The sequence below is a fragment of the Callorhinus ursinus genome, unplaced genomic scaffold (genome assembly GCF_003265705.2).
Source record: "Callorhinus ursinus isolate GAN/ISIS: 27379988/994484 unplaced genomic scaffold, GSC_fseal_2.0 scaffold15, whole genome shotgun sequence".
Lineage (NCBI taxonomy): Eukaryota > Metazoa > Chordata > Mammalia > Carnivora > Otariidae > Callorhinus > Callorhinus ursinus.
The window spans coordinates 15048021-15064131 of record NW_027397077.1 but is presented as its reverse complement, the minus strand read 5'-3'; the positions used below and the strand labels follow the sequence as shown (position 1 = coordinate 15064131).

Genomic DNA, 16111 nt, shown 5'->3' with positions numbered 1-16111 from the left:
TACTCAGCCATCAGAAAGGATGAATACCCAGCTTTTACTAAACTACATTTTCTAATACAGTATAGAATAATATGCAGCATTTTTTAAAAGTAGAAACCAATACAAAATAGCAGATTTTAAGTGTCAAACACTAAGAAAACTTGGAAACATACCACACAGATGATATGTATGAACACAGTGGAGTGCCAATTGTGTCTCCTGGACATCAACACTGGAGCTGATCAGAAAGGAGAGGGCTCAAAGAGGGCAGATGTAGTCAAGAAAAGCAATGGACAAAGGGGTTACTTTCTTGGAAGGAACATCATGTGCAGGAAAGTGAACACAGTGGGTTCAAGGCACAGGAAGGAGAGTGGCCTAACCGAAGTGGATCTAGGAGGGGCCACCATAGAGAAATGCAACATGGGCAGGTCACACAGAACCTGAAGAACTGGGCAAGAAAGTTGAGATTCAAAGTGGTGGGAAGGAGGGAACACTAAAGATTTCTGAGCAGAAGAGTAAAATTCCTACTGCCCCATTGTAGTCTAAATTTCTCCTTATATTAGTTTTCTAGTGCCACTGTAACCAATTACCACACGCTTAGTGGAATACAGCAACACAATTACTATCCTACAATTCTGTCCAACGTGGATCTCACTGGGCTAAAATCAAGGTGTCAGCAGGGCTGCTTTCCTTTGTGGAGACTCGAGGAAAGAATCCCTTTCCTTGCCTTTTCTAGCTTTTAGATGCTGCCTACACACTTTGGCACATGGCCCCCTTCCTTCATCTTCAAAGTCAACAACATTGCATTTCTCGGACCATTCTTCAGCAGTCACATCTCCTCCTGATCACATCCATAAAAGTTGTCTGCTTTTATGGATTCATGTGATTAGAATAGCACCACCTGGATAAACCAGTATATCCTTCCTGTGGTTAAGGTCCTTAACATTAGTTGCTTCTACAAAGACCCTTTTGCCAGGTAAGATCATATATTTACAGTTTCCAGGGATTGGGACATGGACATTTTGGGGACCATTATTTTGCCTTCCAGGCTTCTGACTATCACCTGCCCACTCATGCATCTCTAGCCCCCTGTGGATCTCACACATCCTCCTCTCTGTTCCCTACTTCCTTTCTGTTCCTCTGCTCAAAAACCTCACTGGCAAAAACTACTCACTGAATGCCAAAATGCTTAGTTTGGCATTCCTGTCAAATGACTGGATCCAAATAAAGGAATAAAAGCACTGTGTGAGGAAGACCTGAGAAAGGTGAGGGCAAGGCAGAATGCAATGGGCCGATGCTCAGGAGATGGTAAGCTTGGCCTGGAGTTGAGGTCCACGTGGCAGAGCACACTGTAGCTGCAGAGCCAGACTCCATCACTGGGCAGTGAGATGTGGGGAATTTATAGCACCTCTTCGAGCTCTGTTACTGGTCTACTGAAGTGGGGATACTAATAGTACCTTCCTCACTGGATTATGGCGGGAATCAATGAAATAAGTGAAATTAAATACACTGCAACCACTTATCACATAGTAGGCACTCAATAAATGTTACTTACCTCTCCTTTCCCAATATAAGGAAAAATAAAGCAACTGAATTACAGTGAGTGATTCGGGAGAACCAACACAGAGATGCAGAGGTATTAAATGTTAAGCTTAGTTCAGGATAATTGCTTTTTGCACATGGGTAGAAAATGCCACATTGCTTTTCTTTATGATATGTGACCATATTTCTATACAGAACTAATGAAAAGATGTCATTAGCATGAATATTTAATTGATAAATTACAATCTAGAGAGATAGAATTTAAATGTAAGTGATAAGTACAAAATGAAAGTTCTTAAATATGTGTGTATGTATAATATCATCACTAAAAATCAAATGCTGTATTCATAATGATTGAGCATTAGAAAATTTATGAATTATTTATTTATTCCTTCAAAAGTATTCATTGAATTCCTTTTATATTATATGTCAATATATATTATATGCTAAACCCTTGAGATACATTCTGCCCTCTTAGAACTATATTCTAGAGGGGGGAGACTAATATATATATAAAATTAATATGCATATATAATAAAATAAGTGAATAATTCTCTTCCCCAAGGTTTTTCTCATGGGTGCCTAACAAGTAAAAAATTTTTTCATGGGCCCTTAATAAATATGCAGATCTAAATTATATTTTAACTTGATAAGTTTTTTCATATTGAAGCAAGAAGAAGCTTTAAGAAATATTATACCAAGACAAAAATCTATAAATAAGGCAGGGAGACTCAATAATCAATTACTCTCAAGAATATATGTAAACAAAGAAGTATGCTGCTTATTTTTATGCCTCCACATCATTCTAAAAATCAATCCATATATGCAACAATACAGAACATAAGAGAGAAGAAAAAAGGAAAAAAAGAAAGAGATGGAGATGGAGAGAGGAAGGAAGGAAGGGAGGAAGTGGGGGTGGGGGGAGGGAGGGAGTGGGTGAAGGAGGGAGGGAGAATGGCAGGAAAAGTAAATAAAAACAACAGCAGGTAAATGAGATGAATCTTGTAACACATTTATTTTCTGGAAAGGGACTAGAAATTAGAAACTCTGAGCTACTTAGCAGTCAAAGCAAAGAAGGAATACAATTACCAACAATCATCACAGAGTTCTAAAAATAAATATATGCCTGAAGAAAAGCATACCTTTACTTGCTCAGAGACCTAAGAGGAATCTCCCCCACAGAGTCTCCTCATACCTGTAATACCACATTTTCAGCAACGGTTTAGGCCCAACAATTTTAATGCTGGTGTCTTCAACACACTGGAAGGCTGCAGGTAAGTGGCAGAGAAAGGAGTGGAGTTCCAGCAGCCCTCCAAGACTGATACCTCACACCTGTGTCATATAACACACAGTGAGCCGCTCAATGACACAAGTGTGTTGCACCATGAATGCTTTCCTCTGCTCATGTCTGAGGAGAAAGACTGGAAGCCTTTGATCTTGATAAATGGATGGAGCAAAGATCCTTTAGTCATTCCTTTTTTTTTTTTTTAAGATTTTTTCATTTTAGAGAGAGAGAGAGCATAAGCAGGGCGGGTGGGGTGGAGAGAGAAGCAGACTCCCTACTGAGCACAGAGCCCAACACAACTCCATCTCACGATGTTGAGATGTTGACCTGAGCTGAAACCAAGAGTGGGATGCTTAACTGACTGAGGCACCCCTCTTTAGGCATTCTTAAGTGTGAAAATAGTTAAGTAGCTGAGCTTGGTAAGACCAGAACAAAGGGGAATTTGGAGTATGTCCTCTGCCAAGAGTCTGGAAAATGAAACTTCTAGTCAACTGGATGTCTTGGGGATAAATTTGACATCTTCTTATTAAAGGCAAGAAGTCTTCCAGAGCACTTGCCTGGCAGAAGACCACCTTACCTGTGCACCAAGGCCCGCTGAGTCACTGTAGCACCCAGTTGTGGACATAGCTATAACCTAAATGTCTTTCTTGAACAAAACATTAAAATGTTCAAATGAATCATACATTTGAAGAAAACAGTTGCAAGATAATTTAATTCTGCTACCACAGTTTTATTGATTTTATATGTTCCTTTACTTTTAAAATACACTGGAAGCAATTAACCCTAGTGGATTTTGACATTTGCTGTTCCTTAGAGTACTATCAACTTTAATTAGATTATTCTAGAAATGAAGTAACAATATCTTATCAACAGGAAGACATTTTGAGGATGGAAAAGCCAACATCAGACACCACCAACTTTAAGAAACATTAAAAGCCAAACTTGTAAAACAATTAAGTTAGTGGGATATAATTTACATTTCCAGAATTATTCCTACAAAAGCATTCACTACAGGGATCCTTTAAATAGGAGATTTCTCTTGTACATTTAAAATATTATCTAATTTACAAAAAAATCCCTTTTCAGGGTGTATTTATGGTGTTAATCTAGGCTCAGGGCAATCAACTAAGCTTAATTCTTCTCTATATATAGGCGGAGTAATTGAAGGCAAATCACTTCACTTCTCTGATATGTGGTTTCCGTATCTCTACTTGTCCAGACTATCACTCAGAATTGATGAAAGGGGTAAACATCTTATTCTTGAAAGTGTTTTGTAAACTTTAAAGTTCTTTTCAAATATTTACTTTCATACAAGAAGGAAGGAAGGGCTCTAGCATTCAGATAGTGCCTCGTGTACACTAGGGGCACTCATACACATTATTTGATTTTCTTTTCACCACATTGTTACTTGAGTCATGTCATTACCACATGAGGATTCTGTGACTCAGACCTTGGTCACACAGCTACTCAGGGATAATTCTAGAATATTAAGCCTGGCCTGTCTGACTCCAAACACCACTGTTCATTCCACTACATCACACAGGTTCAAGTACTTGCTCCATCACCTACTAATAATGTGACTTGAGAAAGTTAATGAACCCCTCTGAAATACAGCTTACTTGTCTCAAAATTAACATGAAAATATGTCTTACCTCAGAGGTTTACTGTGAGGACTGAATGAGCTGATACACATAAACGCCTTGGCATTGTGCCTGACAGACTAAATACCAAATATATATGGTTTATTAGAAGTTTTTGAGCCTCCTCCCCCCCCACACACAAAAAGTCTTCAAACCTAAACAAAAGTTAGGACACACCTTAGCACAAGCAGGATTTAAATATAAATGGAAAAGAATGGTTTTTCTAAGCAGTATCAGAAGAATGTTAGTTCCATTTCCAATGTTATAGTATTTCTATTATGCATGTTTAGTAAAAGCATTAGATTTAGTATAAATAATCAGGAAACCTGGATTCTGAGCTGAGTCATTAATTAGGAATTTTGCTTGAAGCAAAATCTCTATATGTTTAAGTGAGAAAATATCAGAAGTGATAACAACATATAAATAAATCCAATGGTACTGATTTTTTTCCCTTCCCCAAAATGGCAGACCATTTTATTTGAAATAAACCTGACTTCCATCAATCACTATAAAAGCTGGAGAAAATTAAAACAAACATCTATTTGAAGTCAGTCAGAGAGCTACCAAGACAGTGAGGATTTGAAGGACCAAGATCTTAAGAAGAAAAGAAACCCAGAGAAGTGAACTGGCATGTGGCAACTCTTTTTGCTCTGATGAATTTGTGAATTCTCAAGAAGCGTCTAAAAGATAAAAACTGAACAGAAAATCAAGTCTGAAAGGCTGTAGAGCTGAACAGAGTTTACCGCAATCTCATAAAATTTGTGGTTCTGAGTTCACCCAGGAGGAGGGACCCAAGTAAACACTTGGGGCTTTAATTGGTATTTCTGAAGTACTATAATTTAGGAGTATAAACTCTAAATAGAACAGCTCTCACAGAACTGAAGCCCAGCTTTGTATCTGTTCCACCCGTGAATGGATTAAACTGATATGCAGCCTAGGTTACCTGCAGGCCAAAAAAAATGTAAATCCTCCCTGAAGTAAGATATGATCCAGAGACTCAAACTATCTTCTATAATCTTTATAAAGAATGACCCAAGTTCAACTAGAAGTAACAAAGCATGACAAAAAGTTAGCTAAAAATAATGAAAGACAATAGAAATAGACCCACAGAAGATACCAATATTAAGATTATCATATAGGGACTTTAAGGTTATGTTTGTAAAAGTACATGACAAAATAAAGTATTTCAAGGAAAGATCTGAAAATTATAAAGAAAAAGTCAAATGAAATTATAGAACTAAAAAAAACCCACAAAATCCAGTAAATGAAATTAAGGACTCAATGAATAGGTTAAAAAGCAGAATCAACCCAGCTAAAAAGAGAATCAATAGACTGGAAGATAAATCAGGAGAAAATATCCAACCAAAAGAGACAGAGAGGTGGGAAAACATAAAAAAGAGTGTAAGAGTCATGTGGGATATGCACAAAACGTCTACTCTGTATAATTGGAGTCCCCAAAGAAGAGAGAGAATGGGAACAAAAGCAAAAAAAGAAAGCAAGAATAAATATACTAGAAAACAACATAACATAATATCCTCAGGACTTTGGGTTAAGCAAAGATTTCTTAAACAACAGGAAAACCCTAGCCATAGAAACAAAGAATGATACATTTTGCTACATTAAAATTAAAGATTTCCACTTATCAAGAGTCACCAGTAAGACTGTAAATAAAAAGCAAGACATTGAGTGGGCATTTTTTTTTTTTTTTTGGAATTCATGTATCCCACAAAGGCTCCAGAATAAAGAATTCCTATAAATCAATAAGAAAAACAAGAAGACAATCTAATAGAAAAAATGGTAAAAGATACTTCATAAAACAGGATATCCAAATTGCCAATGGACATATTAAAAGATAGTAAACATCATTAGTCATCAGGGAAATGTAAATTAAAATCACGATGAGACAGCACCACAAAACCCACTACAATAGCTAAACAAACTAGAATACTTGAGTTTGTTCCAGTGGGATATATAGCCCACTGGAATGCCCTGAGACTGTGGTATGCATACCTCATGACCCAGCAATCCCTCTCCCAGATACATACTCAGCTGATATATATTTATGTGTCACCAACACAGACATGTAAAAGAATGTTTACAGCAGCTTTAGTCAAAATAGCAAAAAAAAAAAAAAAAAAAACTGGAATCAATACCCATCAATAGGAGAATGTGGTTTATTCCTATTAACAAATACTTTAAAGCTATTAAAATTTAAAAAGTACTATCACATGCAACGACATGAATGTATTTTGCAGAGAGTAATGTTGAGATAAAAAGCTCAGACACACACACAAAAAGTAAATTGTATAATTCAACTTATATAAGGTGCAAAAACATACAAAACTAATAGAGGAGTTAGAAGTTAGGAGAGTTATCTTCTCTGTGTGTATAATAAAATATATGTAATATAAAATGAACCATTTTAGCCATTTTTAAGTGTACATTTTAGTGGCATCAGGTACACTCACAGTACTATGCAGCCATCACCACTATGCATCTCCAGAACTCTTCTCATCATTGCAAACTGAAACTCTTTATCCATTAAACAATAACTCCTCATTCTCCCTTCTTCCATCCTCTGCAGCCTTCTGTCTGTATGATTTTGACTACTGTGGATATCTCATATAAGTGGGGTCACACAATATTTGTCCTTTTGCGTCTGGTTTATTTCACTGAGGATGATGTCTTCAAAGTTCATCCATATTACAGCATATATCAGAATTTCCTTCACTTTGGGGGCTGAATAATAAATACGTACCACATTTTTTATCCATTCATGTATCAATGGGCATTTGAGTTGTTTCTACCTTTTGGCTATTGTGAATAAGGCTGCTATAAACATTGATACACAAGTATCTGTTTGAGTCCCTGCTTTCAATTATTTTAGTATATACCCAAAAGCAGAATTGCTGGATCATGTGATAATCCAAATTTAATTATTTGGGAAAACTGCCAGACTCTTTTCTATACTGGCTGGACCATTTTACGTGCCCATTAGCAATGCACAAAAATTCCAGCTTCTCTACATCTTCACCAACACTTGTTACTTTCCTGAGTTTCTGTTTTGGTTTGGTTTGGTTTGGTTTTGATAAGAGCCATCCTACTGGGTGTGAAGCAGTATCTCACTATGGTTTTGATTTGCATTTCCCTGACCAGTTATGTTGAGTGTCTTTTCAAAGATGTTATTTACTGGCCATTTTATATCTTCTTTAAAGAAGTGTCTATTCAAGGGGTGCCTGGGTGGCTCAGTCATTAAACATCTGCCTTCGGCTCAGGTCGTGATCCCAGGGTCCTGGGATTGAGCCCTGCATCAGGATCCCTGCTTAGCGGGAAGCCTGCTTCTCCCTCTCCCACTCCCCCTGCTTGTGTTCCCTCTCTCGCTGTGTCTCTCTCTGTCAAATAAATAAATAAAATCTTTAAAAAAAAAAAAGAAGTGTCTATTCAAGCCCTTTGCCCATTTTTAAATCAAGTTGTTTGTGTCTTTTTGTTGTTGTTTTTTAATTTGGGAGTCTTTGTATATTCTGAATACTAATACCTTATCAGATAAGTGATTTGCAAATACTTTCTCCCATTCTGTGGATTGCTTTCTCATTCTCTTTGATAGTGTCCTTTGATTCACAAAAAAGTTTTAATTTTGATATTTTTTTTCTTTTATGCCTGTGATGAGTCATCATCATAGATGATGAGAGAGCACTTACAGGCTGATTGAGAGCTTCTGAGGTGCTACTAGTATTCTACAAATTTATAATTTGTACATTTTTCTGGTTACACCTTTTTTGTGACTGGAAATATGACTGGAAAACAGGATGAAAAGATAGCCAAGTTAGTGGGTTTGGTTGATTTAATGATCAGTTTAGACCACTGCTGTGCTAAATCAATTAACTATAGGTATTAGCCATTAACTAAAACCAAGAATCAGGCTTACTTCTTTTAAACACTTATTTTCAAAACACTTAAAAAGTAATAAATGTTAGATGTGTTTACTTTATTTTTTAAAGTGGTGACAACATTGTTAAATTATAGTAATTAACTATACAAAATATAGCTAAGCATCATCTTCCTAGGTTGTCAGGTTCCTACAGTCAGAGATCACCTACCTCCTTCCCTATTATAGTGCATATTAGATAATTAATTATGCACAGGTACACATATCAATTCTAAAAGGCTATTCCACAAAATGTATCCAAAAATATTTTAAATGTACTTGCTCCTTGACTCATCTATTTCAGTTTTAGAAATATATCCAGAAGAATAACTGAGCAAATAAATACAACTATGCAGGACATTCCCTGAAGTATGGCTTATAATAGTAAACAACTGGAAACAATTGTCCAACAGGGTAATGATTAAATAAAATGTAGTCTGGTTAAATAAAACACCATCTATACATGCTATAGAAAAGTATATACATCCATTAACTTTATAATTTAATCTATATTAATGTGAAAAGAGAAAACAAATAATTATATTAAAAGTACAGTTTAGAAAACAATCTGTATGGTATAATCTCATGTTCTAATGTGAGAAGAAAGTTGAGAAGGACATAACACCTTAATAGGACTATCTCTGGATGGTAAAATTACAGCTAATTTTTTCCTTAATTTGCCTACTTACAATTCTAATTTTTTTTACAGTGAAATGTCTTATTTTGTATTAAACACACTTAAAAGGTGGCTTTCCCTCTGAAAATGAAATTTATCATCTTGGATCTGATTTATCACAATTTAATTATTAGTTTGTGAGATGGCATTTTGCAATTTTCATTAAGTGGATATGTTTACATATGCACAAGCACACACATATATAAATATGATGCAATGACAGTCTTCATAGCAAGCCAACATGTTTCAATTTTAGATTAAAATTTCAATGTAACCTTGCAAATAATGTTTTCTATCTACAAGTCCACACCAGTGCATCACCAGCACATTAACAGAATAAAGAAAAAGTAAAACAAAACAAAACTTTATCTTGATCTATCGTGTGAACATCAAGTGGAAAAACAGTATTTCAATTATGTTTTCCATTTTATATTTTGCTGGTTTGTTTTGATTTGTTTTATTTGTTAGTTGGATGATTGTTTATCTGACTTATGACTATGTATGACTGAAAAACAGAGAACCAAAAGGTAGCCAATTTAGTGGGTTTGGTCTAGTTTAATGGTCAACTCAGATCACTGATACGCTGAGTCAATTGACTTTGTAGAAATTTACCATTAAGCAAGACCAACAATCAGACCAACACTGCTGAGTCCAGTTTGAATGTCCTGTCCCAGACACAGCCTTTGGCAAGAGTAGTTCACTTACTCAGCTTCTCCACAGTCTTGCTTTCTTGTAATTTCCTTCATTTATTCCAATTTGGTAAGCTTTCTGCCACAAAGGAGAAAAACCAAGACTAGAAGGAAAGAATTACACTTTTTTTAGTTTCAATTACAAGAGCTAGACAACACAAGCAGAGATCCAAAAGGAGCCTTTAATATAGCAATTGATTCTTTTCTCTCACTGTGGGGAATGGCTACCATTGGTGTATCCATTAAGATAGACAGTTTCTACTTCATTTAGTTTCTGCCAGAGCCAAAAAGTACATGCAGCATGTTAACAAAAGAGTTTATGTAGTCTTTACCAAAATGTCAACAATGTGGTATGTCTCTGTGCCATATAACTTATTGGATTTCATGCTGGGGGAAATGTTTGGAGAAAGGCCTGAGAACCATTTCTGAGTTACTAAAAGTATAGAGCTGAAATTCTGTTGATCTGAAAGATCAGTGTCTCTCTCATACTCTGAAGTGGGTTGAATGATAGCCCATTCGAGGCTTATGACACTGTGGTTTACACCTAAGCTATCTCCTGGATGTCTTTCTAACAAGGACTTCTGAATATAATAAATGGTAACATATGTCACTGAAGTAACTCCCACCTCAACTGCATTCTGGAATTTATCATTTCCTACTGTGTAGGTCATGTGAATGGTATATTCTTCTGTCAAAAATATGACTTTCAACTAATAATTCCATACCATTCATCACTGGACTTCTCTGCATCTCCATCCAAAAGGACAAGCCCATTTACAACTTTATATTTTGAAAATGAATTAATTTTTATAAGTCCAGTTGATCTTATATTTATTTTTTTAAATTAACCAAACTTTTCAAAATTTGGTGAATTATATTCAAACAATAGAATTATATTTTAGGGGTGCCTGGGTGGCTGAGTCTTTAAGCATCTACCTTCAGCTCAGGTCATGATCCCAGGGTCCTGGGATCAAGCCCTACATGGGGCTCCCTGCTCAGAGGGAAGACTGCTTCTCTCTCTCCCGCTCCCCCTGCTTGTGTTCCCTCTCTTGCTGTGTCTCTCTCTGTCAAATAAATAAATAATATCTTTAAAAAAAAAAAAAGAATTACATTTTAAAATAATTGGTATTGACTTTACTTAGAAAACCAAGGAAAAATTCAGAAAATGACTGAAAACTGGCCTTGTGAATTAAAGCCTTGTTCTATCAGTGCTTTTGTACCAGGTTTCAAGATGAGCAGCACAGTGCCATCAGTTTGGTCAGAGACTAGAAAAGGGCATCTCAAGAAAGCTCCTATTGAAAGATATTTGGGGAACACTATAAACGATGCCTATCCCCATGGAAATTAAAATTGCAAACTAACACATTAAAAACTCTGTGAATCCAGCAATAAACTTTTAAACCTTTGCTTAACCCAGTGTTCCCATCTATGAAAAGTCCATGTTTGAGAAATACCAGCTAAACATGAAGGAAGTTTCTGGAAGAATACTGTCCAATGGAAATATAATGTAAGTCATATATGTAACTTTAAACTTTCTTATAGCTACATAAACACAAACAAAAAGTTGAAATTAATTTTATTAATATCTTTCACTTAACTCAATAGAGCCAAAATATTTTTCAACATATAATATAAATTATTAAATAATATAAATATTATTAAATTATGTTATTATATTACTAAATAATAATATAAATTATTAAAGAGATATATGCCTTTTTGTAACAAATCTTTAAAATTCAGTGTGTATTTTACATCATCTTGATTCAATATAACCATGTTTCAAGTGCTCAATAGCTATATGTGACTAGTGGTTAACTTAGTGGACAGTGCACATATCAAAGATTAATGATGTCATGAATTTAAATATTTAAAATGTCATAATATTTTACAAATTGACTATAATGACAGCTAATCAACAAATGATATATAAGGTAATTACATATTAACAATTACTATTGTTAGACAACAGTACTAGGTTGAACAGTAATTCTTGTTGCCAACTGAAACCAGAATTGCTTAGTTATGTCCAGCGGCTTTTTTAAAACAATAGGATTTTTTAATGTATTTTGTTAATTGCTATATCCACAGAACCTAGAATAGTGCCAAACATATACTAGATGGCCAATAAATATTTGTAAAATGAACACCTTTCTCACTTAGGAGAGAGTCATATTTATATCACATGGTCAATAAATGCTTTAGGTTTGCCTTATTCAATTCAACATAATATATACTACTCAGAGCATCAGCTATATGCAACTTACCAAGTTGTATAGTTTATCAATTGAATAAGCCCTCAAAGAAGGTGCCTATAGCAGGGGTTAGCAAATTTTTTTCTACAATGGTCCAGATAGTAAATATTTTAGGTTTTGTGGGCCATGCTGTCTCTATTACCAACTATACTCAACTTTGCCACTGAAGTACAAAAGCAGCCATAAGCTGCTTATAAAAACACATAGCAGGTCATATTTTGCCTGAGAGCTATAGTCTGCAACCTCTGGCTTATACAGTATAGTAAGCAACTTAGATATATAAAACCTAATTATAACCCCACTTTACAATAATGACAGAAAAGATCAAATACCTAAATAATAAAGAATAAACTTAGAAAAGAAATGGGCAGAAACCATATGGAGAGTTTTGATCACGTATACAAAATATATGTGATCTATATCTCCCCCCAAAAGCTAACTTCCTGAAACTATAAAGAACTCTGAAAATTAATAAATTAATATAGTAATCCAATAGAAAATGGGCAAAGTATATAAATAAGTCAAAGAAACACAAATGGCTCCCAAACACAGAGAAGATGACCAGCCTTATTCATAATAGACAGATGTAATTTGGAACTACAACGATTCTATTGGCAAGAATGTGGGGTAACAGGGAATATGAATTGGTACCCCCCTTCTGGAGAGAAATTTAACAACATCTATCAAAATTACAAATCCATGTCTCAGCAATTCCACCTCTAAAAATTGTTTTCCCTCAAGATAAACACACGCTTGCTCATGTGTGAAATGACATAACATACAGGGTTATCCACTACAGCTTTGTTTATAATAGTAAAAGATGTGGAAAAACCTTAGTCCATTATTAAGGGATAGGTTAAAGAAATTATGATACAGCCAAAAAAATGGAATATTATGCATCCCAAAAAGAGGAATGAAGACATACTTGAGGTAGATGTATGAATTCTCTAAAACATTTGGTGGAGGGTGAGGAAAAGATGGCAGAGGAGTAGGGGACCTTATTCCAAACAGTCCCCTGAATTGAGCTGGATATCTACCAGACCACTCTGAACACCCATGAAATCAGCCTGAGATATAAGAAGATATATCTGGATCTCTACAAACAGAATATCACAGACGGTTGGTTTCGAGGTATGAAGCAGGGAGCTGTGATTCCGCAGGCAGATATGGGAAGATAAATGGAAGGGGGAGGGAGTGGTCAGGATCCTGCACCGCCAGTTTGTGAAAGCCTCCTGCACTGGGTCCGGGGCACAGACTCGCATACTGGTAGTGGTGGGGAAAGGACTTTAGGGCAGCCCCCAGACTGAAACCTGGAGCGGCAAGGTGACATGTGCAAATGGGGTGGCTGGCGGTTTTAGGAGCACAAAGGGCAGAGACGTGCCTGGACCTGGAAGCTGAGGGGTGCACAACCCAGGATGCCGCAGTTTTTAGTTGCACAGACAGAAACAGAGATAGTGTGGCCTGGAGAGCTCACTGAGGAACAGACTGAGATCTCTCTGTTCTGAGGCAGAGGGTTGGAAACAGTCTCTTCTGCTCTGACTCAGAAGAGACAGGGAAAGCTGCCAGAGAACAAAAGCACCAAAAAACTGGTTTTCACTGAGCCCAACCCCCCCCCCCACAGTGGGCAGGGCAACTCTGCCCAAACAGGGTTGCCTGAGTAAGTGTGGCAGGCCCCTCCCAGGTACATCTTGCTTGGGTTGTGGTCAATAATTTGGATTCTGTACATTCCCTCAACCACCCCTCAACAGAATGACTAGGAGGAATGCCCAAAATAGGAGACTGTGACTTCTGCCACAGATTTACAAATGGATACATATATAAGCAAGGTGTCAGAAATGGACTTCAGGGTAACAGTTATGAAGACAAGAGCTAGAATGGAGAAATCGATTAAGGCAACATAGAGTCTCTAAGGGCAGAAATGAAAGCTGAACTGGCAGAACTTAAAAATGCTATCAATGATATCCAATCTAGATACTCTAACAGCTAGGGTAAATGAGGCAGAAGAACGAATTAGTGATCTAGAAGACCAATTGATAGAAAAGAAGGAAAAAGAGGAGGCTTGGAGAAACAGCTCAAAATCCATGAAAACAGACTTAGAGAAATAAGTGACACCATGAAACTTTCCAATGTCAGAATTATTGGGATCCCAGAAGGGGTGGAAAGAGAGAGGACTAGAAGATATATTTGAGCAAATCACAGCTGAGAACTTCCTTAGTCTGGGGAATGAAACAAACATTCATGTCCTAAAGGTAGAGAGGACCCCTCTCAAGATCAAGGAAAACAGGCCAAAACCACGGCATGCAATAGTAAAACTTGCAAATCTTAGAACCAAGGAAACCATCTTAAGGGCAGTTAGGGGGAAGAGATTCCTTACATACAGAGGGAGGAATATTAGAATAACATTAGACCTATCCACAGAGACCTGGCAAGCCGGAGAGGGCTGGCAAGACATATTCAGGGTACTAAACGAGAAGAACATGCAGCCAAAAATATTTTATCCAGCAAGGCTGTCATTTAGAATGGATGGAGAGATGCAGAGTTTCCAAGACCGGCAGAAAATGAAAGAATATGTGACCACTAAGCCAGCCCTGCAAGAAATATTAAAGGGGTTCTATAAAAGGAGAAAGACCCCAAGAGTGATATAGAACAGAAATTTACAATCTATAGAAACAAGGACTTCACAGGCAACATGATGACAACAGATTCATATTTTTCAATAATCACTCTCAAGGTGAATGGCCTAAAATGCTCCCATAAAACATCACAGGGTTGCAGATTGGATAAGAACACAGAACCCATCCATATGCTGTCCACAAGAGACTCATTTTGACCCTAAAGATACATCCAGACTGAAAGTGAAGGGATGGAGATCCATCTTCCATGCCAATGGACCTCAAAAGAAAGCTGGCTTAGCAATTTTAATATCAGACAAATTAGATTTTAAGCTAAAGACTGCAGTTAGAGATACAGAAGGACACTATATCATTCTTAAAGGGTCTATCCAACAAGAAGATCTAACAATTGTAAATATCTATGCCCCCAACATGGGAGCAGCCATCTACATAAGCCAACTGTTAACCAAAATAGTCATATTGATAATAATACATTAATTGTAGGAGACCTCAATACTCCACTCTCAGCAATAGACAGATCATCTAGCAGAAAATCAACAAAGAAACAAGAGCTTTGAATGACACACTGGACCAGATGGACCTCATAGATATATACAGAACATTCCACCTTAAAACAATAGAATTCTCATTCTTCTCAAGCACACGTGGGACTTTCTCCAGAATAGACTAAATACTGGGTCACAAATCAGGTCTCAACCGATACCAAAAGACTGAGATTATTCCCTGCCTATTCTCAGACCATAATGTTTTAAAACTGGAACTCAATCACAAGAACAAACTCAGAAGAAATTCAAACACTTAGAAGCTAAAGACCACTCTGCTAAAGAATGTTTGGGTCAACCAGAAAATCAAAGAAGAACTTAAACAATACATGGAAACCAGTGAGAAGAAAAACACATTGGTCCAAAACCTATGGGATACTGCAAAGGCAGTCCTAAGGGGGAAATACATAGCCATCCAAGCCTCACTCAAAAAAATAGAAAAATCCCGAATTCACCAATAAGTTTACACCTTAAAGAGCTAGCGAAAAAGCAACAAACGATACCTAAGCCATGCATTAGAAGAGAAATAATTAAGACTAGAGCAGAGATCAATGAATTAGAAACCAGAAACACAGTAGATCAGATCAACAAAACTAGAAGCTGGTTCTTTGAAAGAATTATTAAGATCAATAAACCACTGGCCAGACTTATCCAAAAGAAAAGAGAAAGGACACAAATTAATAAAATTATGAATGAAAGGGGAGAGATCACGACTAACACCAAGGAAATAGAAACAATTATTAGAAATTATTATCAACAACTATATACCAATAAATTAAGCAGCCTGGGAGAAGTGGATGCCTTCCTGGAAACCTATAAACTGCCAAGATTGAAACAGGAAGAAACTGACAACCTGAATAGGCCAATAACCAGTAACGAGGATTGAAGCAGTGATCAAAAACCTCCCAAAAAACAAGAGTCCAGGGCCTGATAGATTCCCTGGGG

At 36.5% G+C, this 16111-nt stretch overlaps 1 long non-coding RNA gene across 4 annotated transcripts in view; it reads right to left on the bottom strand.

The window, feature by feature from the left end:
- The window catches only part of LOC141374203 (uncharacterized), a 289851-nt gene that overhangs the window by 92954 nt on the left and 180786 nt on the right, over nt 1-16111 (bottom strand). The window contains exon 4 of one of the 4 annotated variants that reach the window (XR_012380914.1): nt 9753-9840. The exons of 1 other annotated variant lie outside the window; for it this stretch is intronic. This is a non-coding gene — a long non-coding RNA (uncharacterized lncRNA). Of the gene's footprint in view, nt 1-9490; nt 9841-16111 lie in introns of those variants that run through there. 2 more of the 4 variants (XR_012380915.1, XR_012380913.1) reach the window with 2 other exon arrangements.